The sequence below is a fragment of the Quercus robur genome, chromosome 9 (genome assembly GCF_932294415.1).
Source record: "Quercus robur chromosome 9, dhQueRobu3.1, whole genome shotgun sequence".
NCBI lineage: Eukaryota > Viridiplantae > Streptophyta > Magnoliopsida > Fagales > Fagaceae > Quercus > Quercus robur.
The window spans coordinates 25,507,652-25,521,060 of NC_065542.1; the positions used below are offsets into that span (position 1 = coordinate 25,507,652).

General features: G+C 35.0%; 1 long non-coding RNA gene across 1 annotated transcript; it reads right to left on the bottom strand.

Moving 5' to 3' along the window:
• Window positions 1–11,969: 11,969 nt before the first annotated feature.
• LOC126700056 (uncharacterized) lies at window positions 11,970–12,513 on the bottom strand. The gene is made up of 2 exons (XR_007646986.1): window positions 12,233–12,513; window positions 11,970–12,063 (listed from the first exon to the last, which is right to left on the bottom strand). It is a non-coding gene; the product is annotated as an uncharacterized LOC126700056 (long non-coding RNA).
• Between the last annotated feature and the right edge of the window lie 896 nt (window positions 12,514–13,409).

The window sequence follows — 13,409 nt, forward strand, 5'->3', positions numbered from 1 at the left end:
TAAAATCCTATATTACGAGGCAATTCAAGAAGTTTATGAAGAATGACAACGAGAAAGGATTTGACAAGAACCAAAAGCAATCCAGTTCTTCACAATTCAAAAGCCAAGACAAAGGGAAGAAGGATGCTAGGGATGGTAGTCAGTACACTATTCCCTCAGGACCAAAGTGCTTTGGGTGTCAAGGTTTCGGCCATATGAAACAAGAGTGCCCCTCGTATCTCAAGACCATTGGGAAGAGCAAGGCACTTGCTACTACCTTAAGCGACATTAAGCCTAAGGATGACTCCGATAATAAGGATGATGGAATCTTAAATACCTTCTTTGCCACTGTAAATCCTACTGAGGGGATTCTTGAAGATGTGGATGAAGAAGAGGAATTGGTGAAGTCTAAGTTTGAGAAGATAGATGAACAAGATGACATCCACACAGCCTATGCAAAGTTATACAAGGTCTCCAAAAAGCATGAGAAGTTGTATAGGTTGGCCACCAAGAAGCTTAGTGATGTGGAGCTTGAGCGAGAAGAAATCTCTACAAAGTTTGATGAAGCCAATCAGACTATTGGAGCACTGAGATTTGAGAATAATTTCTTGGCTAAGAAGACTAAGAAGCTTGAGGCAGAACTGTTCCAAGCTAGAGCTCAGTTGGAAAGAATTTCAAGTGCTAAGCTCGATGAGATGCTCAGTCTTTAGAAATATGCTTCCAATCGAACTGGTTTAGGATATGATTTCTCTTCTCCTAGTGTTGCTTCTACTAGTACTACTGTTTTTGTTCCTCTTGCTAATAATATTGAATCTAAGAACAATAATGTTAAAAATGAATTAGCTAATGAGAACATAAACAAGGGTAAATCTATCTTAGAAGTATCCCCTATGCTTGATAATGACAGCTTGAAAATGTGTTAAAAACACAAGAGCTGTTTAGACCTCCAAATTAATGATTACAGCTCGCTTAATTTTACTTTAACTTATACAAAGTGTGGAAAAGAGTAAATGCGAGCGGATAAACAAACACACTACTCTAACCCATAATCATTATAACACAGCTAGAAAATGAAAGGTAAAAGAGTAGGGAAGCAGAATGCAAACACAAGATAACATGCCGATGTGTTATCGAAGAGGAAATCGAAATACTCGGCGTAAAACCTCTCTGCCGCCCTCCAAGCAGTAATCGATTCACTAGGCAATCAGTTGGGATACATGAATAGCAAAAGACCCTCCAAGCCTAGTTTACCCAATGCACCTGAGCCCTCCAAACTCTTATTCCAACAAGGCTTCTCGGAACCATGTTTTGTCCAGCTCTCCGGATCCCGCAATATGTCCGATTGCATCCGCCAAAACTTGGCTTCTTCCAATGCTTCCCAGCAGCACCAAAACCTCACTTGACACTTTAAAAGGGTGTGGTAAGTGTTTGGGCTATCAACCTTTCAATGGTATGGAAATGGAGAGGTAGGAGTGAGGAAAATCCACAAGTAATTGTGTAGAGAATTGTGGGTATTACAATCTCTAACTCTCAGTGTTTGTGGCTAGGGTTTTCTCTCAGAAGCACTCTTAAACATTTGTGGGTAATGTGGGTATATATTGTATGGGTACAGATAGTGTGTATCAGAAATGACAGTTCAGCAAAACAGAATGTTTCGCGGGTGTCTCGTGGGAAGGCTTTACCAGCGAAACACTCGCGAAAACCAGCTGTCTCCATCCTGTCCTGACTTTTCACATTCCAATCATGTGCAAGGCACATGCATCACTTCGAAGGAAGCTTACTCGCGAGATACCCATGAAAACAGCTTCAGTCTTCAATTAGCCTTGAGTCTTCACACACTTTCTCTCACACACAACCCTTACAAATAAAACCCACATGAAATACAGGGTATATAAGATTGAACATAATTACAATCAAATTTAACACGGAATAAAAGCCAACAAAAACATAGTTGTAAATTACAACTTTACAGATAAGAAAGAGATTAAAAACCCTAGGGCTAAGAAAGGAAATACTCAAAAGCCTAAACAAAAAAAGCAGTATTTTTGTCATCACTATGGTGCAGATAGTCATACTCGACCTAATTGCTATAAGTGGTTAGTCACTCAACAGAGCAACAGCATGATCGCGTCGGGAAACCAAAATCAGCTTCCATCCTTCTTTGCTTCTCTTGGAGATCTTTTCAAAGCCCTCATATTCCTTTTGAACTTGAATGGATTTAATTCTTTCCCCTCACCACCAAATTAAGGGTTTACTAAACAGAAATGTTCTTCCAAGGTGTGGAAGGAAAAGGGCTCCAAGTGATTCTGTCACTTATTCTCTCTCTCTCTCTCTCTCTCTCTCCCCTTCGTGTTTTTGTTTTTGCATTACTTGTGTGTTTTGCTTTCATGTTTTAAGTCAGTCTAGTTTCATGCATTGCTTTGTCTTGTTTAACATGTTTTTGTTTGGTTACTTTTCATTTTTGTTTTATTTTGTTTTTCATATAAAAATAAAAAATAAAAAAATTGAAAAATCAGAAAAATACAAAAACAGTGTGTTTGTGTACATTGGTACTTGTGTACCTTGGATGGCCATTGAAACAAAATTTTCTAAACTTTGTATCATTTGTAACTTAAATGAGCATCTCTATGCACAACTAGGCAAGTGAGCTTTGTAGTTCATGTTTGTGATGAGTAAGATTAAGTAATTTATTGTACTTAACACTCGTATCACTCTTTTTTACGAGAAAGACTAGAAAATTCTAAGAGAAAGGCATAAATAACCATCTCACCACTGTTGCCTACCAATTATGAAATGACATTTGTATGCTTCGACATAGCAAAAGTGGAATGTCAAATGCTTAACATCATTGGGTATTTCTTTTCTCTCTCTTATATGCTTTATATATGATTACAAACATGTATTCTAGGAGATGTGGGAGTTATAGGATGTACCTCGAAGGTGATAGTCCCCATCAAACAGTTATGATTGTGTGTGAGTTAAAGTGATTTTATCATATCTCAAATTGTCATAACATGTAGCCTCTTATGCAATCTTGCGATATTTTTCACACACAACATGCAATATTCTTTGCTACTCTTGATACATGTGCAGGTACAATGTGATTTGGCCATTATACCTGCACATGTAAATGTATACTCACTAAATTGTTTTAACTTGTTTTTGAAATATAAAATTGGTTAGACGTGTTTAGTGTGTGTGTGTGTGTGTATGTGTGTTTTGGATCTATGTGCTTAACATTTTTTTTCTTGTTGAGAGATGATTTTGAGAGCTTAAAATGTTGTTTGGATCATTAGTTGTATAGCATGCTTGATTGCATTCATATATATGTTTTTCTCTTCTTGAAAAACTGTTTTTAAGCAATCTTGACAGTTGCTGGACACCTCTCGACGGCTAGGCTATCTATCAAGACTCTTCAGTTGCTTTTAATCGCATTCTCGATACCTCTCAACAGCTACTTCGATCCATCAAGAAACCTTCTAGTTGCTCGATAGCTCTTCGATAGCTATTTCGATCTAGGCTATCCATCGAGCTTCCTTCATTGTGGACACCTCTCGATAGATCCTAGACAGCCTTTCGACAGCTAAAACATGCATTTTAAATCTCGACACCTCTCGACACATCTCAATCTGTCGAGATTTATGAAGTTCCTATATAAGGCTTCCGTGCGATTTTTCCTCACTTCTCCTTGATCTCTCTCGATTGTTTTAAGCCTTTTCACCTCCCAAACACACTCTTCTCTCTCAAAACCTTCACTCCAAGTGATTTTCGGCCCTTTCTTGTCTCTAATCACTTGGTATGATCTCTTTATCTCTCATTCTTCACGCATTTCATGCATTTAGATTTAGGTTTTGGGTTTTTGATAAACTTTTTTTTTTCAAAATTAATGAAGGTTTTGTGCAATTTTTGGGATGGGTATTGCTTAAATGAGTTTAAAACCTCATGCATTGCATCACACTCATATTATAGCAATGTTTCATGCATTTAGATGTGTGTTTACTTTGTTGTTATGTTGTGTGTTGGTAGGTTTGGATTGGGCTAAGCCCATGATGCATTTAAATTTGCATGTTACATGCTCATGCATTTTTATGCATACGTACCTTCAATTCTTTATATTGTGATATACTATTGTGGGTGCTTTTCTGATTGGCTCTCTCTCTCTCTCTTTCTTGCGTTAGTCTGCTTTTATGGAACCTAAATGCAAATCTACTCCATCCCAGAACCCTTTGCATTTTGGGGCATCTTCTTCCTCTGACCCTACTCCTTATTCTGTTCGATTCCGTGATGAGAACGCCCATAAGGACTTCTCGGAGAACTTTTGTAGACGAGGCATTCATTCTGAACGCCATGTCGTTCTGTCAGATTTTTTTGACACTAACCTACTCACTATCATTCACAATAGGGGTTGGGAGTCACTTTATGGCATTCCGGTCACTTGTCCCTCCGTGATCATACAGGAGTTTTACTCCAATATGCACAGAATCGATACTTCTGTACCTCATTTCTTCTCTCGTGTTCGAGGTACACGCATTGTAATTACTCCGGAGATTGTCCTCGAGGTACTACACGTCTCTAGGGTAGCGTATCCTAACTACCCTGGCTGTGAGCATCTAAGGACAGTGTCCAAAGATAAACTCTCATCTCGCTTTTGTGAGACACCTTCATCTTGGGGTAAACGTCAAAACACCCTTTGCTCGGACTTTGCAAAAGGTCTGAGATTTCTTAACATGGTGATGACATTCATTCTTCATCCTTTGTCTCACTATAACTCTATTACGAAGCCTTGTGCTCGATTTTTGCTATCCCTCTTAGAGGATATCTCTATTGACTTTCCTTTTCACTTCATCCTATCCCTCATAGATGTCTATAGGGATACGGTCACCCGTGATAAGCTCATTTTTCCTTCGACTATCATGTTGATTCTTCGCCATTTTTCCATTCCCTTTTCCGTTTCTCCTCATTTTTCCGTGATGGGTGCCATAAATGCTGCTACCTTTCAATGGAGCGAGGCAAAGCTCAGATTGCGGCAGCCCTAGACAGAAGCAACTCCTCCCACTTCTTCTACTCCTTCAACATCCGCAACTTCTTCCTCAGCGAGTGGTGTGACCCTCGAGGCGGTCATGGCGAGGCTACAGTGCATGGATGCTCGCCTTGACACACTCAGTAATGAGTTATGTCAGGTGAACACCCATGTCGGTCGTATTGCCAGACAACAGGCTCGCCTTGGTGGCTTCATGGCGTCTCCCTCTCCTTCTCCCAAGGCATACGAGGACGATGACGATGACTCCAACAATGATGATGATGATGAGGAAGGGGATGCTAGCTCACCCAGTGATGATGAGATGTCTACTTGATATACTTACCCTTTGTCACTTGTGACAAAAAAGGGAAGTAGTTTTGAGATGAGAGTATTCATACTCATAAGGGGAGGGTTAGTATAGGAGATTTTTGTTAGGGGGGGTGTTCATATTCTTTGAGGGATGTAGTGAGAATTCTTGTATCTTTTCTTTTCTTTTTATTTTAGATATATTATTTCTTTGTATATTGGTCATGTGACCACTTGACATACATTGTACTTATATTTGGTTTATATATTGATGTATGTTATTCACCTATCTCTCCATGTGTTGTTTCTTTTCTTTCTTTATACACATGTTTCTTATATCTTTTATGCAATCTTATATTTCTGTTTCACACTAAGATGCCTTGATGAGTTTTGTTTAAAGTGTTTCAGAAATACAGGTTGTAAAAGTCTTCTTGCCATAAACTCTCTTCTTGCAAAGTTTTTCAAGAGTTTGTATTAGGATAGATTTTATTGTATTCAACAAGTGAATATGAGTTGAGTGATTTATAACTTCTCTTAGATGTTCATTTGTTTGTTGTGATTTTGTCACGAATTGCCAAAGGGGGAGATTGTTAGGACATATGCAATTCAATGTTAGGAACATATGTCAATATTTTATGTAATTGGCTAATCCTTTGACAAAATGCGCTTTACTTGTAATTGGGTAGATCTAGGATGTGTTTAATGCTTCAAGAAACAAAGTTTCAAGTTCAAGTGTTAAAGCCATGCAACTCTGTCCAAGAATCAAGTGAGAAAAGTGCAGGATTTTAAATCTCGACAGCTAGCATCTATTGAGGTTTAAAAAGCTGTGAAGCTCGAAGCTCGACAACTAGCTCGATAGATACCCTATCTGTCGAGGTTTATGAAATTCAGTTTTTCAAGCTGATTTTTCATCCAATCCGTGAGTACATGTTTAGGCCTTCTTTTCTCATAACCATAAACATATATAAGGATTATTTTGAGGGTCGTAAAAGGTTGCATAGTTGCACAAATGTGAAGCAAAGTTTTGTTCATACAAATTGTGACCGGAGACAGAATTTGCCCTAATTCATCTTTCTTTTGAAGAAGCTGCTGTGTTTGTAGACCTTAGGGTTTTATGACCAAGGAGCTTCTTGATCTTCATCGTGTGATGAACTAAAGAACTTTGCAACCAACATCTTTCTCAAGTTGGTGATTAAGTCGCGTACTGAAATCCACGCAATTGGTTAGTCACATACTGGAAGCTGCGTATTGAAAAGGAAAGATTGTCACTACAGAACAAGTCCAATTGGGTATTGGGGTAAGGGTTCAACTATAGATTGGTATAAGGTACTGGAATTCATTTACTTGTAACTGCTTGTTTTGATAATAGTGGATTCTTGGGAGTAGTGACCTTAAAATCACCCGATGGGGTTTTTGCCATGTAGATTTTCCCCATTCGTAAACAAATCACCATGTCAATTTATTTTCTACTGCATATTTAGTTTAATTGGTGATTTGTTTGTGCTACCATGGATCTTGCATGTTAATTCGATTAATTAATAAACTTAACTAATTAATCAATTAATTCATCACAATGGATCAATACATTCTTGGCCTATCATCCTTTATCTCCATTCCACTAATCAACCTTCCCTTTTAGGGTCTTATACTCCACATACTACCTCTAACCAATCTAATCTCACTCCTACCATCACTAAGCTTCCCATTGTTCCTCTCCCTAACTCTCTTCCACATAACACTTCCACTCCTACTGCATCAAATTTTGTAGTAACAGATTCTACAATCCCCAATTCTACAATTCTTGTTTCTACAGTCCCCAATTCTATAGTGCCTGCTTCTACTTCTATCACTGATCTCATTCCTATTTCCTCTTCCACTAGCACAATCCACAATCAGCATCCTATGCAGACTAGATCTAAAAGTGGTATTACCAAACCAAAAATGTGCTACAAGGTTGTTATTGACTATTCTTACACAAAACCTCCAACTTACAAAATTGCCTTTCAATACCCTAAGTGGTGTGAAACTATGGATGCTGAATTTCAAGCTCCACAAAAGCAAGACACCTAGGCAGCTCATGGACAACTCATTGATGAGCTACTTTTTGAGATTGCTGCCCAGAGAGCTAACTTTGCTGAGTATAGGAGTGCATTTCCACCTCCTCCACCCTCTGATCGTTGATCTTGCCTTTGGCAATGCGTAACAAAAAGGGGGAGTTGGTTTAGATGTGTTACTCTTGTACTTAGGGGGAGAGTTAGAGAGTTTTTATATTTAGGGGGATTAGTTTAGTTGATGATGAGAGTTTTTGATGTATATTTTCTCAATTTTGATGTATATTCTCTTCTATTGTTCTTGTTTCACAAACATTGATGGTTTATGATTGACTATGATGGTTTATTTAATGATTATTCATTTGATATTTTGTCTATCTTTTATATTTTGTGAATTCAAATTCAGTTTTTAAATTTTGAATTTATACTGTAATTTCCACTCATGCTTTTGTGGTTTGTTTTGAGTGTTTTAGGAATTTACAAGTTAATTCTTTCTCATCTGCTATCTATTCTAGCAACTAATAGTTAGTGGATTGTGATGGAATTGTATTTAGGCATCAATTTGTAAGTTGGGCTAATTCTTGAGTTGAGCAATTCATATATATGTGTGTTTTGTCACGGATTGCCAAAGGGGGAGATTGTTAGGTTCTAAAGATTTAGGATTAAATGTTTAGAGACTCAATTTGTATATGTTGACAAACCAAGAACAAAAACATGTCTAGGATAGGTGTTAGACATTGCTCAAAGTGTGTTTTGCCACGGATTGCCAAAGGGGGAGATTGTTAGGTTCTAAAGATTTAGGATTAAATGTTTAGAGACTCAATTTGTATAAATGTTTAGAGACTCAATTTGTCTAGGATAGGTGCTAGACATTGCTCAAAGTGGTTCAAGTCAAGACTCAAGAATACATAAGCTGTAAAAAAATAAAAAAAATAAAAAAAAATAAAAAAAAAAGAATCAAAATTCTGTGAAGCTCGACCGATCAAGAATGAAGCTTGACCGATCAAGTATCGTAGAAACAAAAATTCTACAAAATTTTAAAACAGGTCCAACTTGCGAAAACATTTAGGGTTTCAATCCAACACTCCTAAGTATAAAAGGAAAACCCTAGCTATATTTTGAAGACAGTTGGTAAACTTGTGAGTTACTCCTGTGAGATCTGAGAGGTTCTGTATCTTCTAACTCTACATATGTCTACCGAAATAAGATCTACAATCAAGTGCTGGAAGAATCTAGTTGCTGCAAGATCAACAAGCCGTGACCTGAAATCTTTGAGTAGGTTCTCAAAGTCACAAACATGGGAGTTTGTGTTCTGCAAATCCAAGAGAGAAGGAGTCCGTGGATTCGGAGCTTGCACGTGGTCATGAAAGTAAGTTACTACTGGAGGTAGCAATAGATTTAGGGTTAAATCTTATTGTAAAAACTTCAATTCTCTTATAGTGAATTTGTTTTTTTACCTTGAGGATAGTTAGGTCAAATCCTCCCCAGGTTTTTACCTTGAGATGGTTCGTTTCATTAATTTTCCTAGGTGATCATATCATTGTGTTCTTTATTTTACTGCTGCTGTGCATGATATGATCTCTCCTTGTTTAAACTAGGTCTCATAATTAACCTAAGTAATCACTTGGCTAATATATTAGGTTAAACAATTTGTTTTAAGGGGTCTAAAAAAAACAAACACATGGTACCGAAAGCAGTCATACTTTGGTATTTCTTGACCATAAAGTTTTAGACTTGCCGTAGCAAGATAAAACATTGACTATTTTATGATTAATGGGCTAATTTGGCATATTTGTGGGCCAATAATAATTCCCAACTCCTCTAGCTTTCTTAGTCAGTGCTCCATGTGCATCATACATGATTCGTAAAGGACAAAAGTTGATCAACAAGAACAATTATTTTATGAGATGGTTTTGTAATTAAGACATTTCTCTCAGTGATACGTAAGTTTCATATGTTATGAGAGAGATGTTTCGTAAAAACCCATCTCATGAGATATCTTCTCTATCAGAAAAGCTCCACATACTGTTATTAAGCTAACAAAAGGGGTGGGGGGCTAACCACTAAGTAGCACATATTTCAACTTGTGTATATAATGAATAATTGGGTGGGACATTAGTGCCAATCCTTAGTGTAGATAAGCAATAATAATAGTATGAGGTAGCATGCTTATCATACTTAAGGCTATCATCATCATTTTTGTTCAATTATTCATGCTTTTTAAATGGTATTTGCTAATTGTCCATGACATGGAACTCTAACCCGGCCCCATTAGACTTTAATGCTTGCCCTATCAATTGCGTATGTGGGGATCCCATTGAAGCGTCCAAGTAACAACTTAATTGAGTACTCTAAAAAAAATTATATATATATATATATATAATTAAAACAGCTGGGGCTGAACTTTTTTGCATTACTTAATTTTAAAATGCATGGATAGCAGTCCACGTGCGAAATAGAAAATGAAATTATATGTTAGTTACGTGATTCCCTCTTTCTTCCTTGAATGGTTTTTTTTTTTTTTTTGGTTAAAAGATATATAACCTGAACCGTGAAGGAAATCACAAATTTCTGTTTGATTGGGACTTGTGAAGTTGTGATCGCTTGCCTTGTTTCCTTTCTTTCTATTAATGGTAGATCTTGGTTAATCTAGGTTATTATTTAAAGGTTTTCTTAACGTGTGATTAAAAGTACAGGTTAAAAACATTAAACAAAGAAAAGATGGCTGGTTTTAAAATAACATAATTATGAGTTATATATACATCTATATATATATATATATATGTTTGTCAACAATTCATTAGTTCATATGCACAAATTTATTTTACGCGTCCTCGTGATATTTATGCATTGTTTAACCTTTTTCTTTTTCCAAAATATATAAAAACATCATTTAATGAAAATGTTTTTGTCAACAAAGAACCACATACACTACAATCATGTGAATGGATACTTTTGTTTTTCATTTTATTTGAGATAGAATTTTACACTAGCATTCAATATTACATTAAATAAAAATATTATTTATTTGAAAAAATAAAGTCAAATAGTTCATAAATATCAAGAAAACACACATAATTACAATCAATTTACGTGTGCAAATAAATGAATTATCCATAAGTATGATATTCTTTTTTAAAAAAATATGCATTACACCTAATAAATTAAATATTTATTATTCCTGAATTTGTGTTCATGTTATGTGATTTTGTGTAATCATTACACATGGCATGCATGTTGTGTTTTCTCCAAATAAATATTAGAAATTGTATAACGTGCTTCTACCATGTGACTCATTGTAAATGCATTAAAAATCACTAACATAATTTATACTATATGAAACTATATTACTATTTTCAAAAATTTTAAAATATATTTCTGAATAAAATTTTACTACTAAAGATTTGAAGAATTTTAAAAGAAATCGCGTATTTATTTTCAATCATTATAATAATTTATTATAAATTTTGGGTTTTGGTAATTAAAAAAGATAAAAAAAATAAAAAGTAGTACACATAATATGCTTTCATAATCACATAGCTAAAGCTAATAATTTCTTCTCTCTTTACATATGATATAAAAGAAATTAATTAAGAAGATGCAAGTGTTTCAGCCCATTCCCTCCCTCGTCTATCTATGAGTACCAAATGTAGGCAACTGCAAGTCTGCAACCATAACTGGATTCTTTAGTCTAAAATTTTCGCTTACGACTCACAACTACATTTCACAAATTTGTTAGGTGCAGACTTATTTAAGGTTTACCGGCAGGAGCAGAATTTTTATTTTGGGCGCCCCGTTTTAAAATTAATTATATTTAAGTTAGAACTTTTTTTTTTAGAATGATATTTAAAGTTAGAACTTAGAAGAGAGAAATGATTAATTTAAGCTTTTATATATAAATATATATTCTCTTTTTTTCATGAAAATTGCAAGAGGAGGAGGGAATTTTTAATAGCTGTTCCCTCTCCGCCTGAATTGAAAATCCATCTCTACATGCTTAGTGTATTAAATCCATCTGAATATTACAAGCTAAGATAATTTTCTTGACAGTATAACAAAATAAAATATGTTTGAGTTCTTTTTATTTATTTATACAAGATATAAATTCTACTTTAACCTAATCTAAATATATATATATATATATATATATATGTATGTATGTGTGTGTGTGCATGTATGAAGTTCCCTCTTAGAGACTTAAACCCCGAACCTTGCCCTCCTACACTCCACAAAAACTTTGTACCTATGGAGTGATAATCACATCAAGAATGTGTGATAGTTGGGGTTCTAGCTTAGATTTATTATATCCTTCCTAAGTTAGGGCAAACTGTGCAAAAGTACTGGTGGTAATTGGAAGGGATCCCTTCCTAATAACTTTATTATTGGACCCTTCCTAAGTTTGTGCAAACTATATATGCAAAAGAACTAAGAGCATCTCCAACAGGCTAGCCTTCTCTAAAATTTGGAGAGCAAAAGCCACTGTTCACGCAAAATCACTCCTCCAACAGACTCGGCATCTCCATTTTTTTTTTTAGATTTGCTACAGTAGCTCTCCAGGCCTGGAGAGCACTGTAGCATATCTAAAGAATATTCACACTTAAAATAATACCTGGTTGAATAAAAAAATAATTCTTTCTCTCTCATCCCTTTTCTCTTTCGTTCTTTAATCTTCACTCTCTTGTGCTTCTCTATCTCAACGACTACAATCTAAAACATACCACAATCAAAACCAAAACCCAATCGAAAGATTTGAAACACAAAAGCAATCTTTCTCATAAGTCTAATGAAATCTGAACAATAAAATAAAACTAATCAAACCAGAACCAAAAAAAAAAGAAAAAAGAAAAAAGAAAACCATGTAGAACGCCGATCTAACCAATATGGTGATTAAGCTGCATGTTCTTAGAAGTGGGGAGGACTCTAATCTTTGTTCTCTGCCGGTGATCTATTCGTGTTTGAAAGAGAGTTTGTTTGTGTGAGATTGAGGGAGAGAAATTTGTGTGTGTGTGTAAGAGAAAGAGAACAAAACAGAGAGGGAGAAGGGAGAAATGTTCTGGAGATAACTAGAAAGACAAAAGGTCAAACAAAGAGTGAAGATAGATATTGGGGGTAGGTGGACGTGTGTGGAGGAGAAAAAACAAGAAAAAGGAAAAGAAAAAAAAATGTATGGATGATAAAAAAAAGTATGAAAGAAAGGAAAATAATATAAGGAATAAAAGAAATCAAAATTGAGTAACATTACTACGGTATTTTCACAATAAATTTTAAGTGTCAGATTATTATTAGTTGATATTGGTGAGTAAAAAAATAATTTAAATAGTGGGTTCAAATTAGAACTAGTAACAACTTTTCACATAAGATTTTGATGTGATTCTTGTGAAAATATTGTGAAAAATGTTGTGAATATAATACTTTTCATTGAAAAATATAATTGTTGGTAATGAATATAGAAAGAATAAATGATGATAAAAAAAGGATAAAGAATGAATGAAGATATAATATTTAAATGAGATAGAGAATGTGATAGAGAGTCTGTTGGAAAGTGTATTTAAAAAAGTGAATAGCTAAAAACTAAATGTCACTGTTCATTTTCCAAACAGGCAAAAATTAGGCAAAAATTTGGAGAGACTGCTGGAGATGCTCTAAGGCCAAGACTTTCTTGCTTTGAAATTAAGGCATACTTTAAAAAAAAAAAAAAACAAAACAATCTTCTACGTATCTAAGTATTATTAAAATTTAATGGTGTAGATGAAGGGTGTTCCACCATATGTTAATTTTGTTCTCCTAACCAATTTGGCTAATTTTGTTTTCTTATTCAATAAAATGTACTCGTTTTCTTCTCAAAAAAATGAAATAGGCAAAAATACTATTTTGATCCCTACATTTTGAAGTCATAATCACTTTGGTCCCTACATTTTGGTAATAATCAATTTAGTCCATGTTATTTTCAACTTGTAATCAATTTGGTGCCTATCATTAACTTCTAATAGAAAATGCTTATATGGCAAACGGATTGCACAATTGACACATTTAATATTAAAAGATTAAATAAA